The 21,175-nt window shown below is 39.7% G+C and overlaps 1 protein-coding gene across 3 annotated transcripts in view; it reads left to right on the top strand.

Moving 5' to 3' along the window:
* Positions 1-534: 534 nt before the first annotated feature.
* The window catches only part of ACSL3 (acyl-CoA synthetase long chain family member 3), a 79,183-nt gene continuing 58,542 nt past the window's right edge, over positions 535-21,175 (top strand). For 2 of the 3 annotated variants that reach the window (XM_027873769.1, XM_027873767.1), the window contains exon 1: positions 535-616. The gene's annotated coding sequence lies outside the window, so the exon portion shown is untranslated. Of the gene's footprint in view, positions 617-5,184; positions 5,231-21,175 lie in introns of those variants that run through there. The other variant, XM_027873768.1, reaches the window with a different exon arrangement.

Raw genomic sequence — 21,175 nt, 5'->3', positions numbered from 1 at the left:
GCACTTTGGATTATTTGGAGGAAATCTCTCCTCTCCCTCCCCCCGCAGCAGGCTGGGACCCAGACTTTGTCGTGCCGCACCGGGAAACCACCTCTCCAGTGCACGCCCAGCTTCAGCCGGGGCAGCCTCCTCCCGGGCGACTCCAGAGCCCGGGCCCAAATGACCTGTAGTAACCTCGCTCCTCCCCCTTTCCTCCGCTCGCTTTACTCTTCCCGGCCGGAATTCGATAGGCTCATCCCCTCACGCGCCACCGCCGGCGGGCCAATGGGCGGCGGCGGCTCCTGAATATGCAAACGAGCCGCTGGGAGGTGCGTGTCTCGGATGGTTCGGGACTTAACAGACATTGGCTTCCCAGCGCCCGAGAGTGGCGGTAGCGTTAGTCGCCACTGTCAAGGGCCGGTTGGGACGCTGGGTGGCCCGGGAGTGAGGGAGGGAGGAGGAGGGCCTCGCTCCGCCTCGGAAGTGCGGCCGCGGGTCCTGCGCCTGGAGCCAGCGGGCGAGGAAGGGGGTGGGGTTGAATGCTTCCAGGCCTCCGGCCGGCTCGGCGCGGAGGCGGACGGGGAGCCGAGGCGCGGCGCGGGGAGCCGGCCTTCGCAGGCGGTGGCGCCGGCGCTCGGTGAGTGAGGGACGCACGCCCCGCCGGCCCATTGTTTTTCCTTCAGGTCCGGGGCGAGCCGGCCGCCGGGCCGGGACCGGGGAGCGTTGGCCGGCACGCGGGCCCCGCCTCCATCCTCCCCCGGCGCGGAGGGCCCTCGGGGGCGCGCACGGGGACGCGCGGGGGGGTTTGGGGGGTGGGATGGGGGTGAGGCTGCGCGCCCCCGGACCCGCGCGGCCCAGCCAGGCTTCAAGCCCCCGGGGGGCCCTGGGTACTGCCGCCTCTGGGGGGCTTGGGCGGGGGACCCCAAGAGGGAGGGAAGAGGCGAAGGCTGCGGCGATGCCACACTCCAACTCTCTGGAGTGATGGGGGTGGGCTCTGGGAGCTGGAGCAGGACCTGACAGCGTGGAGGCGAGGGGTGGAGAGCCTGGGGGAGGGGCTCCGACAGCATTGCTGCTGCATCTGACTTAGCACGGGGTGTGTGGGGGAGACCCGGGGGGAGGAGAGTCTAAGAGCATTGCTGCTGCATCTCACTTAGCATGGGGGGTGTGTGTGGGGGAGACCCTGGGTGGGGAGCTCTGAGGCCATTGCTGCTGCTGGACCTGACAGCGTGGGGCGTGTGTGGGGGAGACCCTGGGTGGGGGGCTCTGAGGGCATTGCTGCTGTTGGACCTGAAGCGTGGGGCGTGTGTGGGGGAGAGCCTGGCGCTGGTTGGGGAGCCTCTAAGAACATCGCTGCTGCTGGGTCTGCATTGGGTGATAGGAGGAGAGCTCGGTCTGAGGGGTAGGGGCTCTAAGAGCATAGCTGCTCCCGGATCTGACTTAGCGAAGGAGTGGGAGGGGGTGAACACGGTCTAGTTGGCCCGGGGGGGGGGGGGGTAAGGGGTTGGCTGCTGCTGCTGGATCTGGCTTAGCGGGGGCGGAAGAAGGAAAACCTGGTCTGGATGGAGGGTGGGGTGCATTAAGAGTATTGTGTTGCTGGATCCTGTGTAGCATGAAGGTGTGAAGGAGAGAAGCGTGGTCTGGATTGGGGTGTAAGTGTGTTGTTAAGAGCATTACTGCTGGATCTGGCTTAGCTTGGGGGTGAAAAAAGGAAATGCAAAGCCAATGCCTGATCTGGGTTGGGGGTGGGAGTGGGAGTGTCGTCTACAAGTCTGTGTATGGTAGAAACTGAGGCATAAGCTGGGGGTGCTGTGGGGGTGGGTTGAGGCCCAACCCATATCCTAGCCAAGCCAAATGCATCTGAAATAAGACTGCTTTATTGTTGTGTTTTGGCAACTTTTGTGCTGGAGGATCAGGGGAATCTCTTGGCATGCAAGGTGGATGAAATTGGGTTACAGGGCCTACTCCACCATACCAAACTACCTTTGCTATTTGGGACAATAAGAAGAATGTGCCATAGTTTTTTTTCTACCCCCTTTGGAAGTTGTGGACATCCTTTTGAGACCTTTTTCTTCTGATCCATGCGGTCATTTGAGAATTAATTACACTTGTTTTTACCTTAGTGCATTTTGGAGACTTAAAAATCAGGATTTAGAGCTAGAATGGGACCTTCCAGGTAATACAGTACAGCTATTGAAGCGCCTCAAGATATGACCTTGGACAGTTCAACTCATTTCAACAAACCACTTCCTATATGTAAATCACTTAACCTAAGGCCACTAATTTAGTAAGCTGCAGAGCCTAATCATCCCTGAAGCCAGCCCTTTCTCTCCACCCTAATATAGATTTGTAGCTAGAAGAGAATTTAGAAGCCATCAAGTCCAGTACCCTAATTTTACGGTGAGAAAATTGAGGCACAGAGATTAAGTGATCTGAACAGGTAAGAGTCTGTAGCAGGATTTTGACCTGGGTTTTTTTGGCATCCAAGTTCACTACTGTATTGTCTCCCTATACTGTGCTGCATTTCTCTGACTGGGGCATAAAAACTTCAGAATGACATGAACACTGGAGAAGAAATAGATCTAGTGAAAATAAAAGGTTGCTGCAGATTTTCAAAGTGGTGTTTGGCCAATTTTACCGTGAATTCTATGACCTTAGGAGAGCTGTAGTTTAAAACACAGCTCCTTCATCAAAGTTTAAAAAGTTTTGTTCTGTGGATATGTCTTGAATTAGTTCTGAGGGGTTTAAATGTGAATTAGTCCTTAAGACACCTTTGTAGAGTTCATTAAGGAAGAAGTACTATGTTTCAGGGATGTAGTTAGCACATTATTATGTTGTTTTTCTCCTTGTCATGTAGGTACATTTTTGAATTGCTACATTATTTCCCTAGTCACTACAGTGAATTTTCTTTTTAGATTTAAGTCTTGCCAATTTCTCTCTTATTTAAAAAAATATATAGATGTCATCAGTGTGGTGTGGATTGAACTTGCATTTGGGAGAGCTGACTTCTTATTGTCTCTAACAAGGTGCTCGACCTTAGTCAGATCACTTAATCTCTCCAGGTATAAGTTTGCTGAGTTGGGGCCATTCCAGTTCTAAATCTGTGATCTTATTAATCTATTAAATGAAAGGGTTGAATCAGGTAATTTTAAGGTCTTTTCCAGTTCTGTGACTGTGATTGGTCTGTTTCACTTCAAAAGAAGGTCTTACTAGAAAATACAATTCATGAGTCTGAAATGTGTGGAATGAAGAGATCAAAACCCTGAAACATTGAGCATATTTAGAGGCTTTATTCCTACAGGTTGCAGGGCCCAGAGCTGAGAGAGTGGTGGGTGCTGATCACATCTTTCTGTTATAATGTGGACATTGGAAGTCAAGTACTGTTTGTGGTCGATACTAAGACTCATGTACAATTGCATTGTTTTGGATGCCTCTAAAAGCCAGATCTTCATAGATTTAGGCAAAACTCCATCATGGGAACCAAAACTTTGGGGTCAGCAGTTAATTCCCTTTTTTCTTCTCTCAGCCTTCATCTCTAGCATCATTGCAGGGTATATACCATGAAATGAGTAAGATTGGTTTTCAGAATAAATATCAACTGTTTGGGAATATCAGATTAGCTGTACAAGGAAGGGAAGAAGAGGAAACAAGCATATATATAGTGCCTACTCTGTGCCAGGCATGGTTCTAAGTGTTTTTTACTGGCATTATCTTATTTGATCAGGCAAGTTCATCTTTGGCTTCTAAGAGAAGAATAATCACAGCTAACATTTGTATAGTGCTTACTCTGTGCCAGACACTGTGCTAGATGCTCCCTTGATCCTCATGATAAGCTGAGTGCTGGTATGGGTTAAGTGACTTGCCCAAGGTCACACAGCTAGGAATGTGTCAGAGACAGGAAGAAACTGAGAAGCTACAATTGGGTATGCTTGAGCTGGCCTTAGGACCTGGTTAGTTTCTCGAGGGGAAAGCTAGTAAACAGACAGGTGTGAAGAGGACTTGGTTCAGATTCATTTCTTAATGCCATGCTAGAAACAAACTTAGGACTTTAGGTAAACCCATTTTTTTTTTTCTCTTTTTGGACTAGTGATTCCATTGGTCTGGGGAGCTCCTCACTGAGGAAGTTCCCTCTACCAGTGCAGATGAGTACCGCTCTATAACTTAGAGAGAATTGGCTGGGACACTAATAGATTGAGACTTGCCCAGAGTCATGCACTCATTATGTATCAGAAGAAAGACTTGAACCCAAGTCTTCATGCCTCCAAGGCTAGCTCTCTCTTCACTATTCCAGGCTACCTGTCATAAAAAAATATGAAGTATTTAATTAATTATATGTAAGACTCTTAGGCTTTTTAGGCCACAATGATGTAGACTGCAGTATTTCAGATCATCATATAATAGATACATACTTCATTTTGTTAAGTATTGAGTATCTACTATGTATCGGATAAAAACATTTTAACCTTAAATTCATGGAATGTACTTCTGGAGTTAAGACTGACTGATAAGAATCATTTATTCTTTATCAACTATGTCAAGGAGGCATCCTTTATGATACAGTGGAAAGAGTACTCACTGACTCTGGAGTCAGAAGACCTGAGTAGAAATGATGTCTCTGAAATCTTGGTTACCTTGAGCAAGTCACTTAACCTCCGTGGTAATTGTTTCCTCAATGAGAAAATAAAAAATTGTCTTAGGTGATCTTTGAGGTCCCTTCTAATTCTTGACCTATGATCTTATGTTCTGAAATGTGGTAGTGACTCATTATAAATTACTGTGAACCTCAGGTGGCCTATGGAGATGCAGCCTGCCCTCTTCAAGAAGGTGCTGCTCCACAAAATCATGGTACCAAATAATCAGCTTGGAAGACACTTTTGTGTCTGTGTACTAAGGTCGTGATTTCAGCTACTGCCTTCACTTTACCTGACCTTGGGCCTTAGTTGACCTTATTTGAAGACATTCTAGCCTTTTAATAATGTGACTTATCTTGATCTTTAGTTTCAAAAAAAAAATTTTTATATCTCCTTTGGATTATCAGACATTATACTAAAAATGCCTAGAAGGATTTGATTTTAAAGTAACCTTTTAGATTTGTCATTAAATAATGCTTCTTTATAATATTTCCTATTCTGCATGACTCAGTTTGCTGTTCCTTTAAATGTACTTATCTTTGTCTCTGACAGAGGTGGCCCTTCTTTTTCTACGTGTATGCTTTCTTGTCGTGGTCTGGAACCGAACTTGCAAAATCTCTGAGGTATGACTGTACTTTTCTGCTCCTCCTACCTCTTTGTTTGATCTCTCCTCACTGTCCTTTACTGATTTCTCATCCAGGTCTGGCTATTTAACTGTGGATGTTGCCTAAGGCTCTGTCCTAGGCCTGCTTTGTACTCCTACTGCGTTCTCTCTAGCCGACCTCATCAGCTTTCATGGGTTTCGTTATCTATTCCAGTGACTCTCAGATCTATATAATAATAATGATGGTGATGATGATGATTACAACAACAATAACTCACACTTGCAGTACCTCGAGGTTTGCAAAGCATTCTACATATGTTAACTTAGTTGATCATCACAACCTTGTGATATTATCATCATCTCCATTTTTATAAGTGAGGAAACTGAGGCACAGAGCATGACATCACACGGGACTGTTTGAGGCAGTATTTGAACTCAGATCTTCCTCATTCCAAGCCCTGCTTCCTGTTCACTGTAGTACCTAGGAGCCTCTTGCTGCTGCTGCTGTTCATCCTTCATTCTCGATGAGGACCACTGACATCATGAGGGTGATGTCTTGACTTGCTTGTGAATTGGATTTAAGTGAGGCAGAGCTGTCAGTCAGCCTCACCCTCTCCTCCAGAGTCATTGGAGTCCAGTGAATCTTTCCAGAGATTCGTTCCCCCATTACCAGTTGCCTGTTGGACATTTCAACTTGTTGGCCTGGAAACATGTGAAACTAATCATGTCCAAAACTGAGCTTACTATCTTTTTCTCCAAACCATCCCTTCTATCAAACTTCTCTATTTTCTAGTCTCCTAGGTTAATAACCTCAGCATTATCTTAAACTTCTCACTCTCCATCATTCCATGTATGTAATCAATTGTCAAGTCTTGCTGTTTCTGCTTTCACAATATCCCATATCTGACCCCTTCTCTCTGACTCTCACAGCTACCACTTGTTTCAGGTCCTCATCCTCTCTCCTACTTTACTACACTCCTCTCTTTATCTCCATCTCATTCCTTACTCTCTTCTTGTTAGAGGTAGCTCAAGTTCTGTCTTCTGCATGAAACCCTTCTTGGTCTGCTAATGTCGTTTCTCATAAACCAAATTGTATTAACTACTTTGTATACTTTTGTATTTATTGTTTTTTTTTTTTTTTTTGGTTAGGCAGTGGGGTTAAGTGAGTTGCCCAGGATCACATAGCTAGTAAGTGTTATGTGTCTGAGGCCGGATTTGAACTCAATCCTCCTGACTCTAGGGCCAGTGCTCTATCCACTGTGCCACCTCGCTGCCTCCATTACAATTTTTTAAAAGAAGAAGAGAAAGAAAAATCAGGAAAAGCACTCATTATTTTTGGGAAAAAAATTTGGACAGTATGTAGAATGTGCCATACTTGTAGAGCCCTCCTTCATATCTCTTCTTTGGGGCCAAACTTGTTCTTTGTGACTTTGCAGCTTTTCACAGTGGTTCTTTACATTTATAGTGTTGTAATCATTCTGTATCTTGTTTTCTTGGCTCTACTTACTTCAGTTTGAATCAGTTCATGTTAAAATTTTCATGCCTCTCTGTATTCCTCATTTGTTACTTCTTAAAACACAGTAATTTTCCATTACACTCATGAACTACAGTTTGTTTAGCCATTCCCCAATCAATGGGTATCTACTTTTCTCTGCTGTCATGAAAAGTGCTAGCTAACACTTCTTTATTTGCCCTGGTGATAATTTTATCTTTCAAGAGGTGGTGAATCAAGAAGAGGAAATTGTTTCCTGGATCTGATTCTTACTAAAGGGAGAAACTGGTTACTAGTGTGGAAATGATGGGAACCTTGAGCTGAAATGACTCTTCCGTTCTAGAGTTTGTGGTAGAAGAGAGTAGATCCAGTAATAGTCTGACATGGACTTAAGATTTTGGGAAAGTATAGTTCACAGGGTTCTGAGGAAATATAGGTAAGATGCTATTTATTAAAGTATTCCAGGAAGAATCACTCAGCTGATGCTTAAGGATGAAATTCTAAAGGCATAAAGAGAATTCTAATGAGGAGGAGAAATGGGGTTTGTCCAGAGAGACATGAGGGTGTACAAGGAACTCACTAACCAACTTAGATTTTTAAAGAAATGTGCAGAAGACAAAAGGATGAACAGTAAGAGATAGGAATAATAGCATATCATGGTCTTATAAAAATTGTGTTGGGAATGCTCAGAATGAGGTGAGGCTGGTGGGAAAAGCAAAGGACAACATAAAGAAGTTTTTTGTTTTTAGCTATAAAAGAACAATAACTGACAGCAGTGAGAAAAGATGAGTTACGCGGTGTTTTCTGTTCTCTCTGCAAAGGAGGTAAAAATGATAGAACAAAAATGACTTTTTAAGTGGATTGATATCCAAAACAAGTATGAATGAACTATATTCTGGGTCCTGAAAGAACTTATGGATGTGCTTGCTGAGTCTCTGTCAGTGATGTTGAAAAATAGAGAGTTAGATGCCACAAGATTAGGGAAGGGCAAACATTGTTCTTATTAAGAAAAAAAAAAGGAAGAGAATAAAGCTTGCAAAGTATAGATGAGGAAACGAATTGAATTTGTGGGAAAATTTGAGAATGAATCATTGAAGAGAACATGTAGGTAGGGAAATGGGGATTACAAAGAGTTAGTCTGACTTCGTCAATAATATGTCATGCCACATTAACTTCATTTCCTTTTTTTGACAGTATCACTAAACTAGTATATGAGGGGAGGATACAGTAGATACATAGCTTAGGTAGAATTTAGCAAAGTTTTTGATGAAAGTATCTTATACTGTTCTTGTGGAGAAGATGGAGAGAGAAGGATTTAGATAATAGATAAATATAGAATTGGTCAGATGGCTGGCTTCAACAGAGTTGTCGTGGATGGTTCACGGTCAACATAGGAGTAAGTCTTTTATAGAGTATCCCAGGAGTTTGTGCTTGATCTTTTGGGTATAGATGGCATACTCATCAAATTTGCAGGTGATCCCTGGAAGGCATAATTAAAACAGTCAGGATTCAATAGAAACTTGATGAGCTCTAGAGTATTGGATGGACTTTTGTCTTGCATCTGAGTACAAGAAAACCAACTCCACAAGTATAAGGTGGGGAAGACATAATTAGAATGCAGTTATTCTGAAAAAGATATGGTGGCTTTAGTGACCACAAGTTTAGTATGAGTCATTACTGTGATGAGGCAGGCAAATAAGCTAATGCAATCTTAGGTAACATTTAGAGAGACATGGCTTCCAGGGATAAGGAAATGACATTCCCACTCTGCCCTAGTCAGGCCTCATCTATAGTAAAGTGTTCAGGTCTGGGTGCCAGGATTTAAGAAAGACATTGATAAACTGGTGAGCATCCAGAGAAGGGCAATAAAGATGGGAAAGGACCTTGTGTCTATGACATGTCAGGAAGAACCTGGGCGTGTTTAACCTGGAGAAGAAAAGACTTGGAGGGTAGGGGGAATGATAGCTGTCTTTAAGTAGTTGAAGGGTTCTTATCTTGGGGGAGGGATACAACTTGTTCTGTTTAGTCCCAGAGAGCAGAACCAGGAGCAATGGGTAAAAGTTAGAGATAAGTTTAGGCTTGAAATTTCAAAAATGAAATGGCCTCCTCTCTGTGAAAAGTCTTTAAGAAAAATTTGGGCAACTCTTGTCTTAGTATGTTACAGGGGGATTCCTATCATGTATGAGTTGGACTAGATAGTCACTTACCTCCCTTCCAGCTCTCAGATTCTATGAAGTCTCTCCTTTACAATCCAACCTCCCCACAGCTACCAAAGTGGCATTCGTGCCTAATGCATGGGTCTGACCGTGAGCAGACTTGATCCTGCTCAATAAACTTGAGTGGTTTTCTATTACGTAAAGGTAAGTCTGGCACCTACTTAACCATTGTAGCTGTTAGAGATCATCTAATGAAATACAAGTGAAATACATGTCTTTACCTTTACACTCTTTGGTCCTGACAAAGTGGCCTTTTTGCTGTTCTTCACACACCATACCACTCTCATGGCCATGTTTCTGGTCTGGTTGCTGTTCCCTATGCCTGAAATGCACTTGCCTCCTCCTCACTTCTGCCTCTTAGAATCGAAGCTCAATCCAGGGGCTGCTTTATTAGTGAGTCTTTTCTTGTTTTGTCTGTCTGCAATGCCTTGTATGTATTTTATGTGTATATATGTGAGTATACACATAGGAACTGTTTTACTTTTTGCCAGAATCTAGAACAGTACCAAGTAATTTGGTGGTGGTGTTCAATTGTTTCAGTTGTGACCAACTCTTCATGACCCCATTTGGGATTTTCTTGGAAAGGTTCTGGAGTGGTTTGCCATTTACTTCTCTACCTCATTTTACAGATGAGGAAACTGAGGCAAACAGGGTTAAGTGACCTGCCAGAGTCACCCAGCTAGTAAGTGTCTGAGACTGAATTTGAACTCATTCCAAGTGCAGCGCTGTTTCCACTGTACCACCCAGCTGCCCAAAAGTAATATCGTAGGCCCTTAATAAATGTTCCTTAATATAATTTGATTCATGGATAATTTATAAACATTTGTTGAATGAATACTTTAGCAAGAAATCTTTTCTTGGTATGTGAAATTTAAGACAAGGCCTTGTTCTCATGGGACTTAGAGTTTAATACCATGCTCCTTAACCTTTTTTTTTTTTTTGTATCATGGACTCCTTGTAACGTCTGTAGATCCCTTCTCAGTATAAGGTTTTTAAATGGATAAAATGAAATAGATAGGATTACAAAGAAAATCAATTCTAATGAAATATTTATCAAATATTTCCAAAAAAATTAATAGATTCTAGGTTAAGAACATGTGGTTAATAGGATGATGTGATACATCAACAGTAGTAGTAAATTATAAATGATAAAGGCATACAAACATGCAAACAAGCACACACTTGACCTAACGTTGTTGACTGGTTCTGTGAAAACTCAGGGAAAATACTATCAGGGCATTTCCTTTGGACTAACGTTTTCATGGAAGATCTGTTCCTGAGCAGTCAAAATTTGAATTATAAAAGTTTAAAATAGATCTTTGTAGAGAGGGATTTGGTTAAGCAGAGTTGGCTATACTCTTAGGTTGAGTGGGGCAGCATGGTGTGGGTGCTGTTCCTTGAAGTAGGTGCTGAGAAATTCTGTTGCTCCTTTTGAGGATGAGCTGGAGTTTCTTGAGAACCCCACCTGTCGATAGGAAATGGAATGAATCATTTTGGTAGTAGCGATTCCCAGATAGCCATTCCCTGGATGATAGATAGCTTGATAGTATCAGAAAAAAAAAATAGGAATACAAATAGTGCTTTTTGTCAGACACTGGGAGCAAAAAACCTTAGATTTCACTCAAGCCACTCATTCTTTTCCTTTCTTTTCATAAGAACCAAATATCTTTTTTTCCCCCCTAGGCAGTTGGGGTTAAGTGACTTGCCTAGAGTCAAACAGCTAGTGTCAAGGATCTGAGGCCGGATTTGAACTCAGGTCCCCAGACTCCAGGGCTCGTGCTCTATCTACCACACTACCTAGCTGCCCCTGAACCAAATAACGTTTAACAAAACATCAGCTAGACATAATTACTATTATACACTCCTTAAATTAGCTAATGTACATTACTCTGGATTAACCGAACTTTTGATGTGTCATGTAGCCAAAGGTAAAAGATGGTTAGAGTCAGTATTTATTATTGAAGAGGAAAATCTCCAAAAACAGGTTATCAAAGGGAAAGTCTAAAAACCTGAAACTGAGATGCTTCCTGTTTGTGAATCTGAAGGTGCAAACCTGAAACTCAGAATTATAGAATCATTGGATTTCAGAATTGTTAGGGACCTCAGTGGCCATCTACTTCACCCCATACCAGAAAAAGTTCCCATTATAACCTATCTGACAAGTTGTAATTAACTCTTTGTTTTGAATCTCCTGAGACTGCCTCCTTGAGGTAGCTGTTCTACATTGGAGGATTCATATTGTTAGGAAATTTCTTCTGGTATCCATCCAGCCTAACTTTTCCTCTTTGAAACCTTGACCCATTGCTTCTGATTCTTCTCTCTCTGGCTAAGCAGAACAAGTCTGATACACACTTCTACATGTCTTTCCTGAGTCTTCTTTCTCTAGGATAATCTCCAGTTCCTTCAGCTCATCCTCATGGCATGAACTCCAAGGCTCTTCATCATTCTGGTTTTCTTCCTCTGGCTATTTTTCAGCTTAACAGTGGCCTTCCTGATCTGGGGTGCCAAAAAACACAGTACTCTAGGTGTCATTTGACTAGGACACAGCACCTTGAGACGGTAGCTCCTCTTTTTTTTTCTGGGAGCTATGCCTCTTTTTTAAAAATTTCTAATTTCTAATTTATTTTTAACATTCCTTTAAAATGTCGAGTTCCAGATTACTTCCTTCCTTCTCATCCCTCCCCAACCCATTGAGAAGGCACACAATATGATATTAATCATGCATACATATGAAATCATGGAAAACACCATATTGCAAAAAAATAGAGGAAATTTTACTTCAATTTGTACTTGGAATTCATCAGTTTGCTCTCTGGAGGTAAATAGCATTTTTTCACGTGAGTCCTTTGGAATTGTCTTGGATCATTGTATTGATAAGAATAGCCAAGTCTTTTACAGTTGATCATTATTACAAGATTGCTGTTACCGTGCACAGTGATCTCCCAGTTCTCACTTCACTTTGCATCAGTTCATATAGATTGAAGCCACTCCCCTTGTCCTTTCCCACAGCACAATGGTACTCCATCACAATCCTATGCTACAGCTTGTTAAGCTATTCCCCAATTGATGAATATCCCCTCATTTCCAATTTTTTGCTAATACATAAAGATATGCTGTAAAAATTTTTGTACATTTAGGTCCTTTTCTTTTTTCTTTGATCTCTTTGTGGTACAGACCAAGTACTGGTTGTCAATGCCAGCCTCCAGGGGTGAATGGAGCAGAACAAAGTAGCCTGGAGACCGGAGAGTTAGCAATCAAACAGAAGTTTAATTTCAAAGTGAGGGAAACAGCTTGCAAGTGAGGACATGCTCTTAGTGGGTGGAATCCGAGGCAGTGTGAAGAGATCTCGATACTTATACCAGTGGCTGTGGAGTGAGTTATATGACAGCAAGGGATAACGACAAGAGTTATGACAAGTTTGATTCATAGCATCATGATTGAACATGGGTACTTTATGTACTTGTTCAAGCTCAGAGACCACCTGATGCTGGTGTGAAACAATTCTGGGATTTTGCTGGAGCTGAGGTCATCCAGAGAATGAGGGCCAAGGATTGTTGTTATGCCAAGCTCAGGGCACAGCTTGCTTGTTGGGCCTTAGCTCTGGAAAACAGGGTCTTCTAATATCTAGACATGGTATTGCTGAGACAGTAGTTATGCACAGTTTAATGCCCTTTGGGCATGGTACCAGATTGTTCTCCAGAATGATCAGACCAGTTCATTACTCTACCAGTAGTTCATTAATGTACCTATTTTCCCTCATTCCTTCCAGCATTTGTCATTTCTTACAGGTGTGAGGTGGTACCTCAGAGTTGTTTTAATTTGCCTTTCTCTAATCAATAGTGATTTAGAGCACTTTTTCATATGACTATAGATAGCTTTGATTTCTAATGAAAACTGCCTGTTCATATCCTTTGGTCATTTATCATTTGGGGAATGGCTCTTATTTTTATAAATTTGATGCAGTTCCCTATATATTTGAGAAATAATTTAAGGCCTTTATCAGAGAAACTTGCTGTAAAATTTTTTAATATTACTTCATTGTCTATGGTACCATTTAGCAAAATGTAGTTTCCCTGATTATCTCTAGGTCTTTTTTTTTTTTTTTTTTTGCTTTTGCTTTGTTTGAGATCATCATTGCCCCTGCCTTTTTTACTTCAGATGAAGCATAACAGATTCTGCTCCAACCCTTTATTTTACTGTGTGTTTCTTTCTGTTCCAAGTGTGTCTCTTGTACACAGTATATTGTTGGATTCTGGTTTCTGATACATTTTGCTATCAGCTTCCGTTTATGGGTTAGCTCATCTCATTCACATTCACAGTTATGATTACTGTGTATTTCCCTCCATCCTATTTCCTTTTATCTATTGTTCTCTCTTTTTACCCTGTCCTTCCTCAAAAAGTGTTTTGCTTTTGACCTCTTCCTCACTTAATCCACCCTCCCTTTTATCATGTCTCTTCCCCCCCCCATCTCTTCTTTCCTTTTCCTCCTATTTCTCTACTGGGTAAGACTGTGTGTGTGTGTGTGTGTGTGTGTGTGTGTGTGTGTGTGTGTGTGTGTGTGTGTGTGTGTGTGCGCGCGTGTGCGCGTGTGTGCGTGTGTGCGTGCGCGCATGCGCATTGGTCCTCTTTGAACCAATTTTGAGGAGAGTGAGGTTCAAACATTGCCACCATCCCGTTTCTCCCTCCACTGTAAAAGCTCTTCCTAGCTCACCTCTTTTATGGGACCATATTTTCCCCACCCTACTTCTCCATTCCCTTTTCTCCCAGTGGATCCCTCTTTCTCACTCCTACATTTTATTTCTTTTAGATCATTAGATCATCTCAACATGTTCGACTCACACCTGTGGCCACTCTCTATGTAGACTCCTTCTGATTGCCCTAATAATGATAAAGTTCTTAGGAGTTACATGTATCATCTTATATTGGAATGTAAACAGTTTAACTTTATTGAGACCCTTATGTTTTCTCCTGACTGGAAACATAATATTTGAACTCTTAATTTGGCTATAATATTCTTGGAAGTTTTCATTTTGGGATCTCTTTCAGGAGGCGATTGGTGGATTCTTTCAATTTCTTTTTTACCCTCTGGTTCTAGGATATCAGGGCAGTTTTCCTTAATTATTTTTTGAAATATGATGTCTAGGTTCTTTTTGATCACAGCTTTTGGGTAGTCATATTTAAATGATCTCTTCTAGGTGCCAGTGGCTAAGAGGGATTGATGGTTATGATAGATGTGATCCAGTTGGAAAAGTATAAGGAAAAGTGGTTTGTTAATACTGAAAGGGTTTGTGGATAGAACACCAGTCCTGGATTCAGGAAGACCTGAGTTCGAATCTGGCCTCAGACACTTCACATTTACTAGCTGTGTGACCCTGGGCAAGTCACTTCACCCCAGTGCCTTGCCAAAAAAAAAAAATGCTGTGGGGAGGCAGTGGTAGAGATGGCTTATAGAATGAAGAAGTTTGGAACAGCCTTTGTGGGGTTTGTTGAGTCAATAAGAGCCCATCTGAGGGTAGGTAAAATACATCTGTAGTGAAACAGTACTATATTTGTACAACTTTATATGGCTTATGAGCAGGAATGTAGAGGATAGATGACAGAGATAATTCATTGTTGTGATTTAAAGCATCAGAAGAGTTTGAGGAAGGAAAATGAAGCTAGATCAAGGGCATTGCTTAGGAAAGACATGGAGTACCTTGACATTGTGATATTGAAGAGTAGGCTTAGAAGGCAGACGGGAGAGATGGAAAATGAAGAAGTTATGATTGCCCGACTTTGTCTGAGTTGGATAGAAGGTACAGATTATGGGAGGTGAGGTTGCTGAAATGAGTGGCCAGTATAACTAAGGGAACACATCAAGATGTATATTGAAGTCCTCAAGTATGAAGGCAGAGGTTGGAGTGGAAGCCTAGGAACCAGTTGTCAAACTCCTTGAAAAAGGAAGGAGAATGACCTAGTGGTTGGTATATAACAGGAAACAAAATCTGCTTGCTCATTGATGGCATTAGAAGGAAGATCTAGAAGTGGCAGTAAAGAGGAAGAAATGTATCCACTCCTTCTTATGACCCAGAGTATTGACTGGTTGGAGGCATAAGAAAAAATGTAGCCAGTACTGGAAAGAGTGACTTGGAATCATCTGGGGGGTGGTAGGGTGAGGAAGATACCAGGTTTGTGAGAGTGCAAGAAGATGACATAATTTAAAAAAGTCTAAAATGAATGGAAAGTTGTTACCAAGAGAATAGGGATTCTGGAGGTCAGAAAAGAAGAGAGAATCAAAACTGGAGGGAAGGGACCTAGCTGAAGCAGATGAGGATGAGGAATCCAGTAGAGCCACCCAATCAACAAGCATTTATTAAGTACTTAACTATGAGCAAAGGCTCTTTGCCAAGAGCTAAGCATACAAAGAAAGGCAAAAACAATCCCTGCCTTCAAGGACCTCACATTTTAATGGAGAAATTGCAAACAAATTGGGTATATACAAGATAAATAAGGACTAGACTGAAGGTCATTTAAGAGGGAAGGCCTTATTAGCTGTGTGTATATGTTTTGGGAGAGGCCCCCTGTATTTTGTGCTTTGGCAACCACTCAGGGATATTGACTTGATTTCTCCTATTTAGGAGAGAGGTGGTGGGTGGGTAAGGAGGCAGAGAATTCTGGACTCTGGCTAATTATGTTGGACAGAGGCCTCATTGATTGTCCATATAGGGACAGCCTACCCAGGCCTGTCTTCCCATTAATATGAAACCTGCTTGTCCATGTGATTAAATATAAGATTAGACTAAGATTGATTAAAGGAAGCCTAGGGATAGCCCACATGCATAATCCACAGTAAGGCATGCCACTGATAGGAGAGGACTAGAGTTCCCAGTAGGAGATTGATATGCAACGATCTATAGGCTAATTAGTAGAGCTAAGGTGGAGGCCTGGCTTTTTTTTCTTTTGGTACGTTTTAAAATCACTACTACCCTCTAGAGGCAGCAGTAACTTTTCCTTCTAATTCATTTCTCTGCAGAACTATAGCCTAAAGACACTTTTTTGAACTTATATTTAAGGCTTTTTTAAAATGCTAAGACCTTTTAATCCTACTCAGGTAACATGGGGAAAGAAAGCTGGGTTAGGAGTTAGAGGACCTGGGTTCTTTTCTTTAGATCTGCTACTGATTGTGCTGTATGACCTCAGCAAGGTCACTTACACCTCAGTTTACTTTTCATCTCCTTCAACAAATTTAGCACCTTGTGCATATATGTGTTTGTGTGTATGTATGTATGTTTGTGTATGCATGTGTGTGTATACACACATGCATAAATATCTAGAACTTCTGGAAACGGGTTATAAAATGATGTCTGTCCTTGAGATATTTATAATCTCTCTGGGTATAAAAGATGACTAGAAGTCAGGAGATTGGGTTTCGTGTAATCAGCAGAGCCACTAATATGTGATCTTGGGCCCCTTCTCCCTGGAATTCACTTTTCTTGTTAAATAAGAAGAGTGTAATTAGATGGATTTCTAAAGCTCTTTTCAACCCTATTATGAGCCTTGATTGTTTAATATAAAGTGTAAAACTCTCAATGTAGATATCCTGGCCCTCTACAACTTTTCCTTTTCAGCATTACCTCATATTGTTTCCCTTTACATTGTAACCAGTAGCCAGTCTGGGTTATGGTTGTGTTCTCTGTTTTCTTTTCCTCTTCTATTTCCCCTGCCTTAGCTTACCTTGTCCACCATACCTAGAATAGATTTTCCTATTTCTTTCACTTCCTTTTCTTTTAAAAGTCTTCTTTTTCTTTAAGGTACAGCCTTTTTTATGAAGCCTTCTTTGACACCTAAATCTTCCCAAAAAGAAAAGAAAAATGAAATATTTTCTTTCTCAAATTTCTTCTAACACTTTGGTAGACCTCTCTTTGTATTTGTGATATTTTCCTTACATCGTGGTTACTTTTGCATCTATTCTTTTCCCAAACCCATGTCTTAACTTTTCTGCTGTCCTAACTAGATTTTGAATTCCTTAATGACTAATTTTAAAAAAGTTGTATTGATACCTTTTGTTTTTATATCAGCTATACCAAATATACTGCTCCCTCTTTCTTTGAGCCCTCTGACCTCTTCTTACTGTGTGTGCAGTGTTTTATATGCATGCCCCCTACTTCTTCAAGGAAAGGAGAGGGAGTTGCACTTCCTCATTTTATATATACTGTATATCAATTGGATTAGCTAGCTCCCAAGGTTCCTTCTAGCTCTCAGATTGTTTGATTCTCAAAGGTTATGCGTCGTGATTAGAATTTTTAAAATTCAGTTTCATTTTATTATTTTTTATTTACATTGTTATAGTCAGTGTATGTTTACTTGGTTCTGTTTACTTTTCATCAGTTCAAATTAATCTTCCTGTGTTTCTCTGAATTGTTTTAGTTGTCTTTTCTTAAGGTGCAATAATATGTCTTTGCTGTTTCCCTGTAAGAGGGCTCCTATTTTGTTTGTTCTTTGCTGTGACAAATAGTGCATCTTTAAATATTTATGTATTTAAATATGTATGTGTGTATGTGTGTGTGTTTTACCGTCTTTGACCTCCTTGGGCCAAATGAGTAGCAGTGGAATCATGTAGTTCCAAATAATTTTTCATAATGATAGTACCAATTCACAGCTCCAACAATTGTGTTACCTCTTGTAATTTCTCCAGCGTTCACTATTTTTGTCATCTGTCATCTCCATTAATTTGCTGGTTGTGAGGAGAAATGTTAGAGCTGTTGTGATGCGCATTTCTCCTCTTAATGACTTGGAGCCCTCTTTCATATGATTGTTAATAGATTACAGTTCCTTTTTGGAGAATTATGTTTATGGTTTGACTACTTAATTTGGGAATGCAAATTTTGATCTTTTGATAATGCTGGTGCTTTGCTGGTCAAATAAGGAATCTTCCCTAAGTAATTTATGTTCTTGGGTTTGTTGAACCCTGGACTTAGTTTGATTCTTTTTGATTCTTACTTAGTCCGTTTTACTATTGAACTTTTTTGTTTTTTAACCAGCATCCAAAAGTTTTGCTGGTTTACCACTTTAAAACAGAATTTAAAATCTGAAGATGCTATTTCACCCTCATTTTTACTTAAAAAAATATTTGCCATGAGATTCTGGGCCTTTTGTTTCTCAATAGGAATTTCATTATTTTGTTTAGCTCTTTTTTAGTAACCCCTTGGTAGTTTGATTAGTATAATACTAAATAGGCAAATTAATTGGATGGTTATTGGCAAGGCTCATGCAGGAGTAGTGATATCACTTCATAATTTATCTTGATTTCTATAAAGAGTGCTTTGTACTTATGTCTTGTATGTCCTGGTATGTTGACTAAGAAATATTTTATACTTTTTATCGTTATTTTGATTAGGATTTCTATATAATTTTCTTGTAGTTTTTATAGATGTACACACAACTTTTGTAGCTTTAATATCTTCTTAATTTACTAAATTGGCTAATTATCTCACTTAGAAAACTCCTGTAATTTCTCTGGAATTTTCAGTGGATGCCATCATATTTTCTGCAGATAGAACAGTTTAATTGTTAATGTCTAATAGTGATGAGAGGAGGGGATTCTACTTTACCCCCTGTATTATTTAAAGGGAGAACATCTAGTTTTTTTCATTGTGAATAATGCCAATTTTCTTTTACATATGCATAACTTTTTATATTTTAAAAAGACCCTTGAATGCTTTAGAGTTTTTTTTTTAACATAAGTGAGTGTTGCATTTTGTCAAATTCTTTCTATGCATCTGTTGATTAACGCTATATGGTTTAGGTTGTTTTTTTGTTTTTAATATGATTAATTATGTTGATTATTTTGCTAATTGTCTGTCTTTGGTATACATGCAGCTTGGTAACAGTGAATTATTTTTGGATATATTGCTATATGCTTTCTTTACTAGTATTTATTTAAAATGTTTGTATCAGTATTTACTAATGATATTGGGTCTAGCATCTTTCTCTGCTTTATACCTTCTTGCTTCAGCTATTATGATCATACTTGTCTAATAAGAGGCATTTGGTAGAGTGCTTTCTTTCTCAGTCTTTGGGAATAATTTGTGTAGCATAAATCTTTATTTAGTTCAATTTTATTTTCATTTCCAAATTCTCTCTTCTCTACCCCTTCCATCACTTGTTGAAGAAGACAAGAAATAGGGGCAGCCTGATGGTGCAGTGGATAGAGCTCTGGCCTTGGTGTCAGGAGGACCCAAGTTCAAATTCGACCTCAGACACTTGACACTTAGTAGCTGTGTGACCCTGGACAAGTCACTTAACCCCAATTGCCTTACACACACAAAAAAAGGCAAGAAATATGTACATAAGAAATCTAATAAATCTTAATTACACTTTTAAATATTTTGTAGAAACATGTTTAATATTTAAATAAATTTATATATGGACTAGAGGTTTTTTCTCTTTAGTAGTTCATTTTTGGTTTCTTCAGTTTGGCTTTGTGAGATTGGATAGTTTGAGATCTATTTTCCTTTAAATTATTGGTTTTCCTGGTGCTATAATTGTGCATAGTATTTTTAATCATTTTTTTATTTCTGCTGAGTTGCAAATTCACCATGTTTTTATTTGCTAATTTGATTTTCTTTTTTTTTTTATAAGGTTAGCTAAAGGTTTATTGTTGGTCATTTCTATAATTTTTTCCCCTTATATTTACTTATAGAATTTTCAACATTTTTCCATTTGTGTATGTTTTGAATTGGTTAATTTGTTAGTTCTCAAGTTTAAAAAAATTATACTCAGTTCAGCAATCCTCTTGTTTTGTTAAAATATTTTTAAGAGGAAATTTTTCCTTCATGTGTTGCTTTACCATTGTTATAATTCTTTTTCATATAACTAATTTGTTTCTATGATTTGTTTTATGACCTCATAACTTAGGATGTCAATATTAAGATTCCCTGGTCTGTATCTTTTGCTAATTTTCCTATTGCTAATTTCATTGTGCTGTGGTTTGTGAGAGACCATGGTCTGTATCTTTTGCTTATATTCCCTCTATTGCTATTTCTTTATGCAGTGGTTTGTGAGAGGTGTTTAATGATGCTGTCTTTTTACTTTTATTTACATGTTCCCTGTGTTCTAATGACATATTTGTAAAGGTGCCATGTAATGCTGAGAAGTGTGTATTCTTTAATCATGTAGGTGTCAAAATCTTTCTAAACTTCAACTGTCTTGTTTATCTTTCTGTTAGATTTATTCAGTTCTAAGAGTGGTATAAAGTCTCCTACAGTTGTTGCTGTCTTTTTGTACTGTCGTTAAAACTTTATCTTTATGAATTTAAATATGACGTACCCTTTTATGCACACATGTTTAATATTTAATATTTCTTCATTTATCTCTCGATGCTGAGGATTTTTGTTTTTGCTTTGTCTATATATAGTTAATTTTATTCCAACCTCTCTCATTTTTATTCTGTATGCCTTTGTTTTTTAACTGTAGTTGCTTGCATCATCTTTTTAAAAAAGTCTATTCTGCCCTCTTTTATTGGATTGTTATATGCCTGTTAGGTTTGTGTTTTTCTCCTTTTGCATTTATTTCATCCTTTCTTTTTGTCAGATGTTAATGTAGAATCTTTGTGCTATATTGTTATAGTCTCTAACTAGTATTTTATGTAGGAGTTTTGCATTGATATTCATTAGTGAAATTGGTCTATAATTTTTTTTTCTCTGTTTTAGCTCCTCCTGGTTTAGGTATCAACACCATGTTTATTTCATAAGAGGAGTTTGGTAGGACCTCTTCTTTGCCTATTATTCCAAATAATTTATTTAATATTGGAATTAATTGTTCTTTAAACATTCCCTAGAATTCACTTGTAAATCCATCTGGTCCTGATGCTTTTTTCTTAGGAAGCTCATTTATGGCCTGTTCAACTTCTTTTTTCTAAAATAGGTTTATTTAGATACTCTATTTCTTCTTATGATAATCTGGGCAGATTATGTTAATTTTTAATCTTTGTTTCCATTTTCATTTATTAAATGTAATTTTTATTGTGTTATGATCTGAAAAGTATCCCTTTAATATTTATGCTTTTCTGAATTTAACTATAAAGTTTTTATGTCCTATTATGTCTTCAAATTTTGTAAAGGTGCCATATACCACTGAGAAAAAGTTCCTTTCTATTCGTTTCTATTTTCATCTGGTCGTCCAGATGTCTATCGTATGTGCTTATCTAAGATTATATTCGTCTCCTTGATTTTGTGTGTGTGTGTGTGTGTGTGTGTGTGTGTGTGTGTGTGTGTGT

The sequence above is a fragment of the Vombatus ursinus genome, unplaced genomic scaffold (genome assembly GCF_900497805.2).
Source record: "Vombatus ursinus unplaced genomic scaffold, bare-nosed wombat genome assembly UNPS02014802.1, whole genome shotgun sequence".
Classification (NCBI taxonomy): domain Eukaryota; kingdom Metazoa; phylum Chordata; class Mammalia; order Diprotodontia; family Vombatidae; genus Vombatus; species Vombatus ursinus.
Note: the sequence above shows the minus strand (reverse complement) of the source record. Positions and strands in the feature narration are given on the sequence as shown.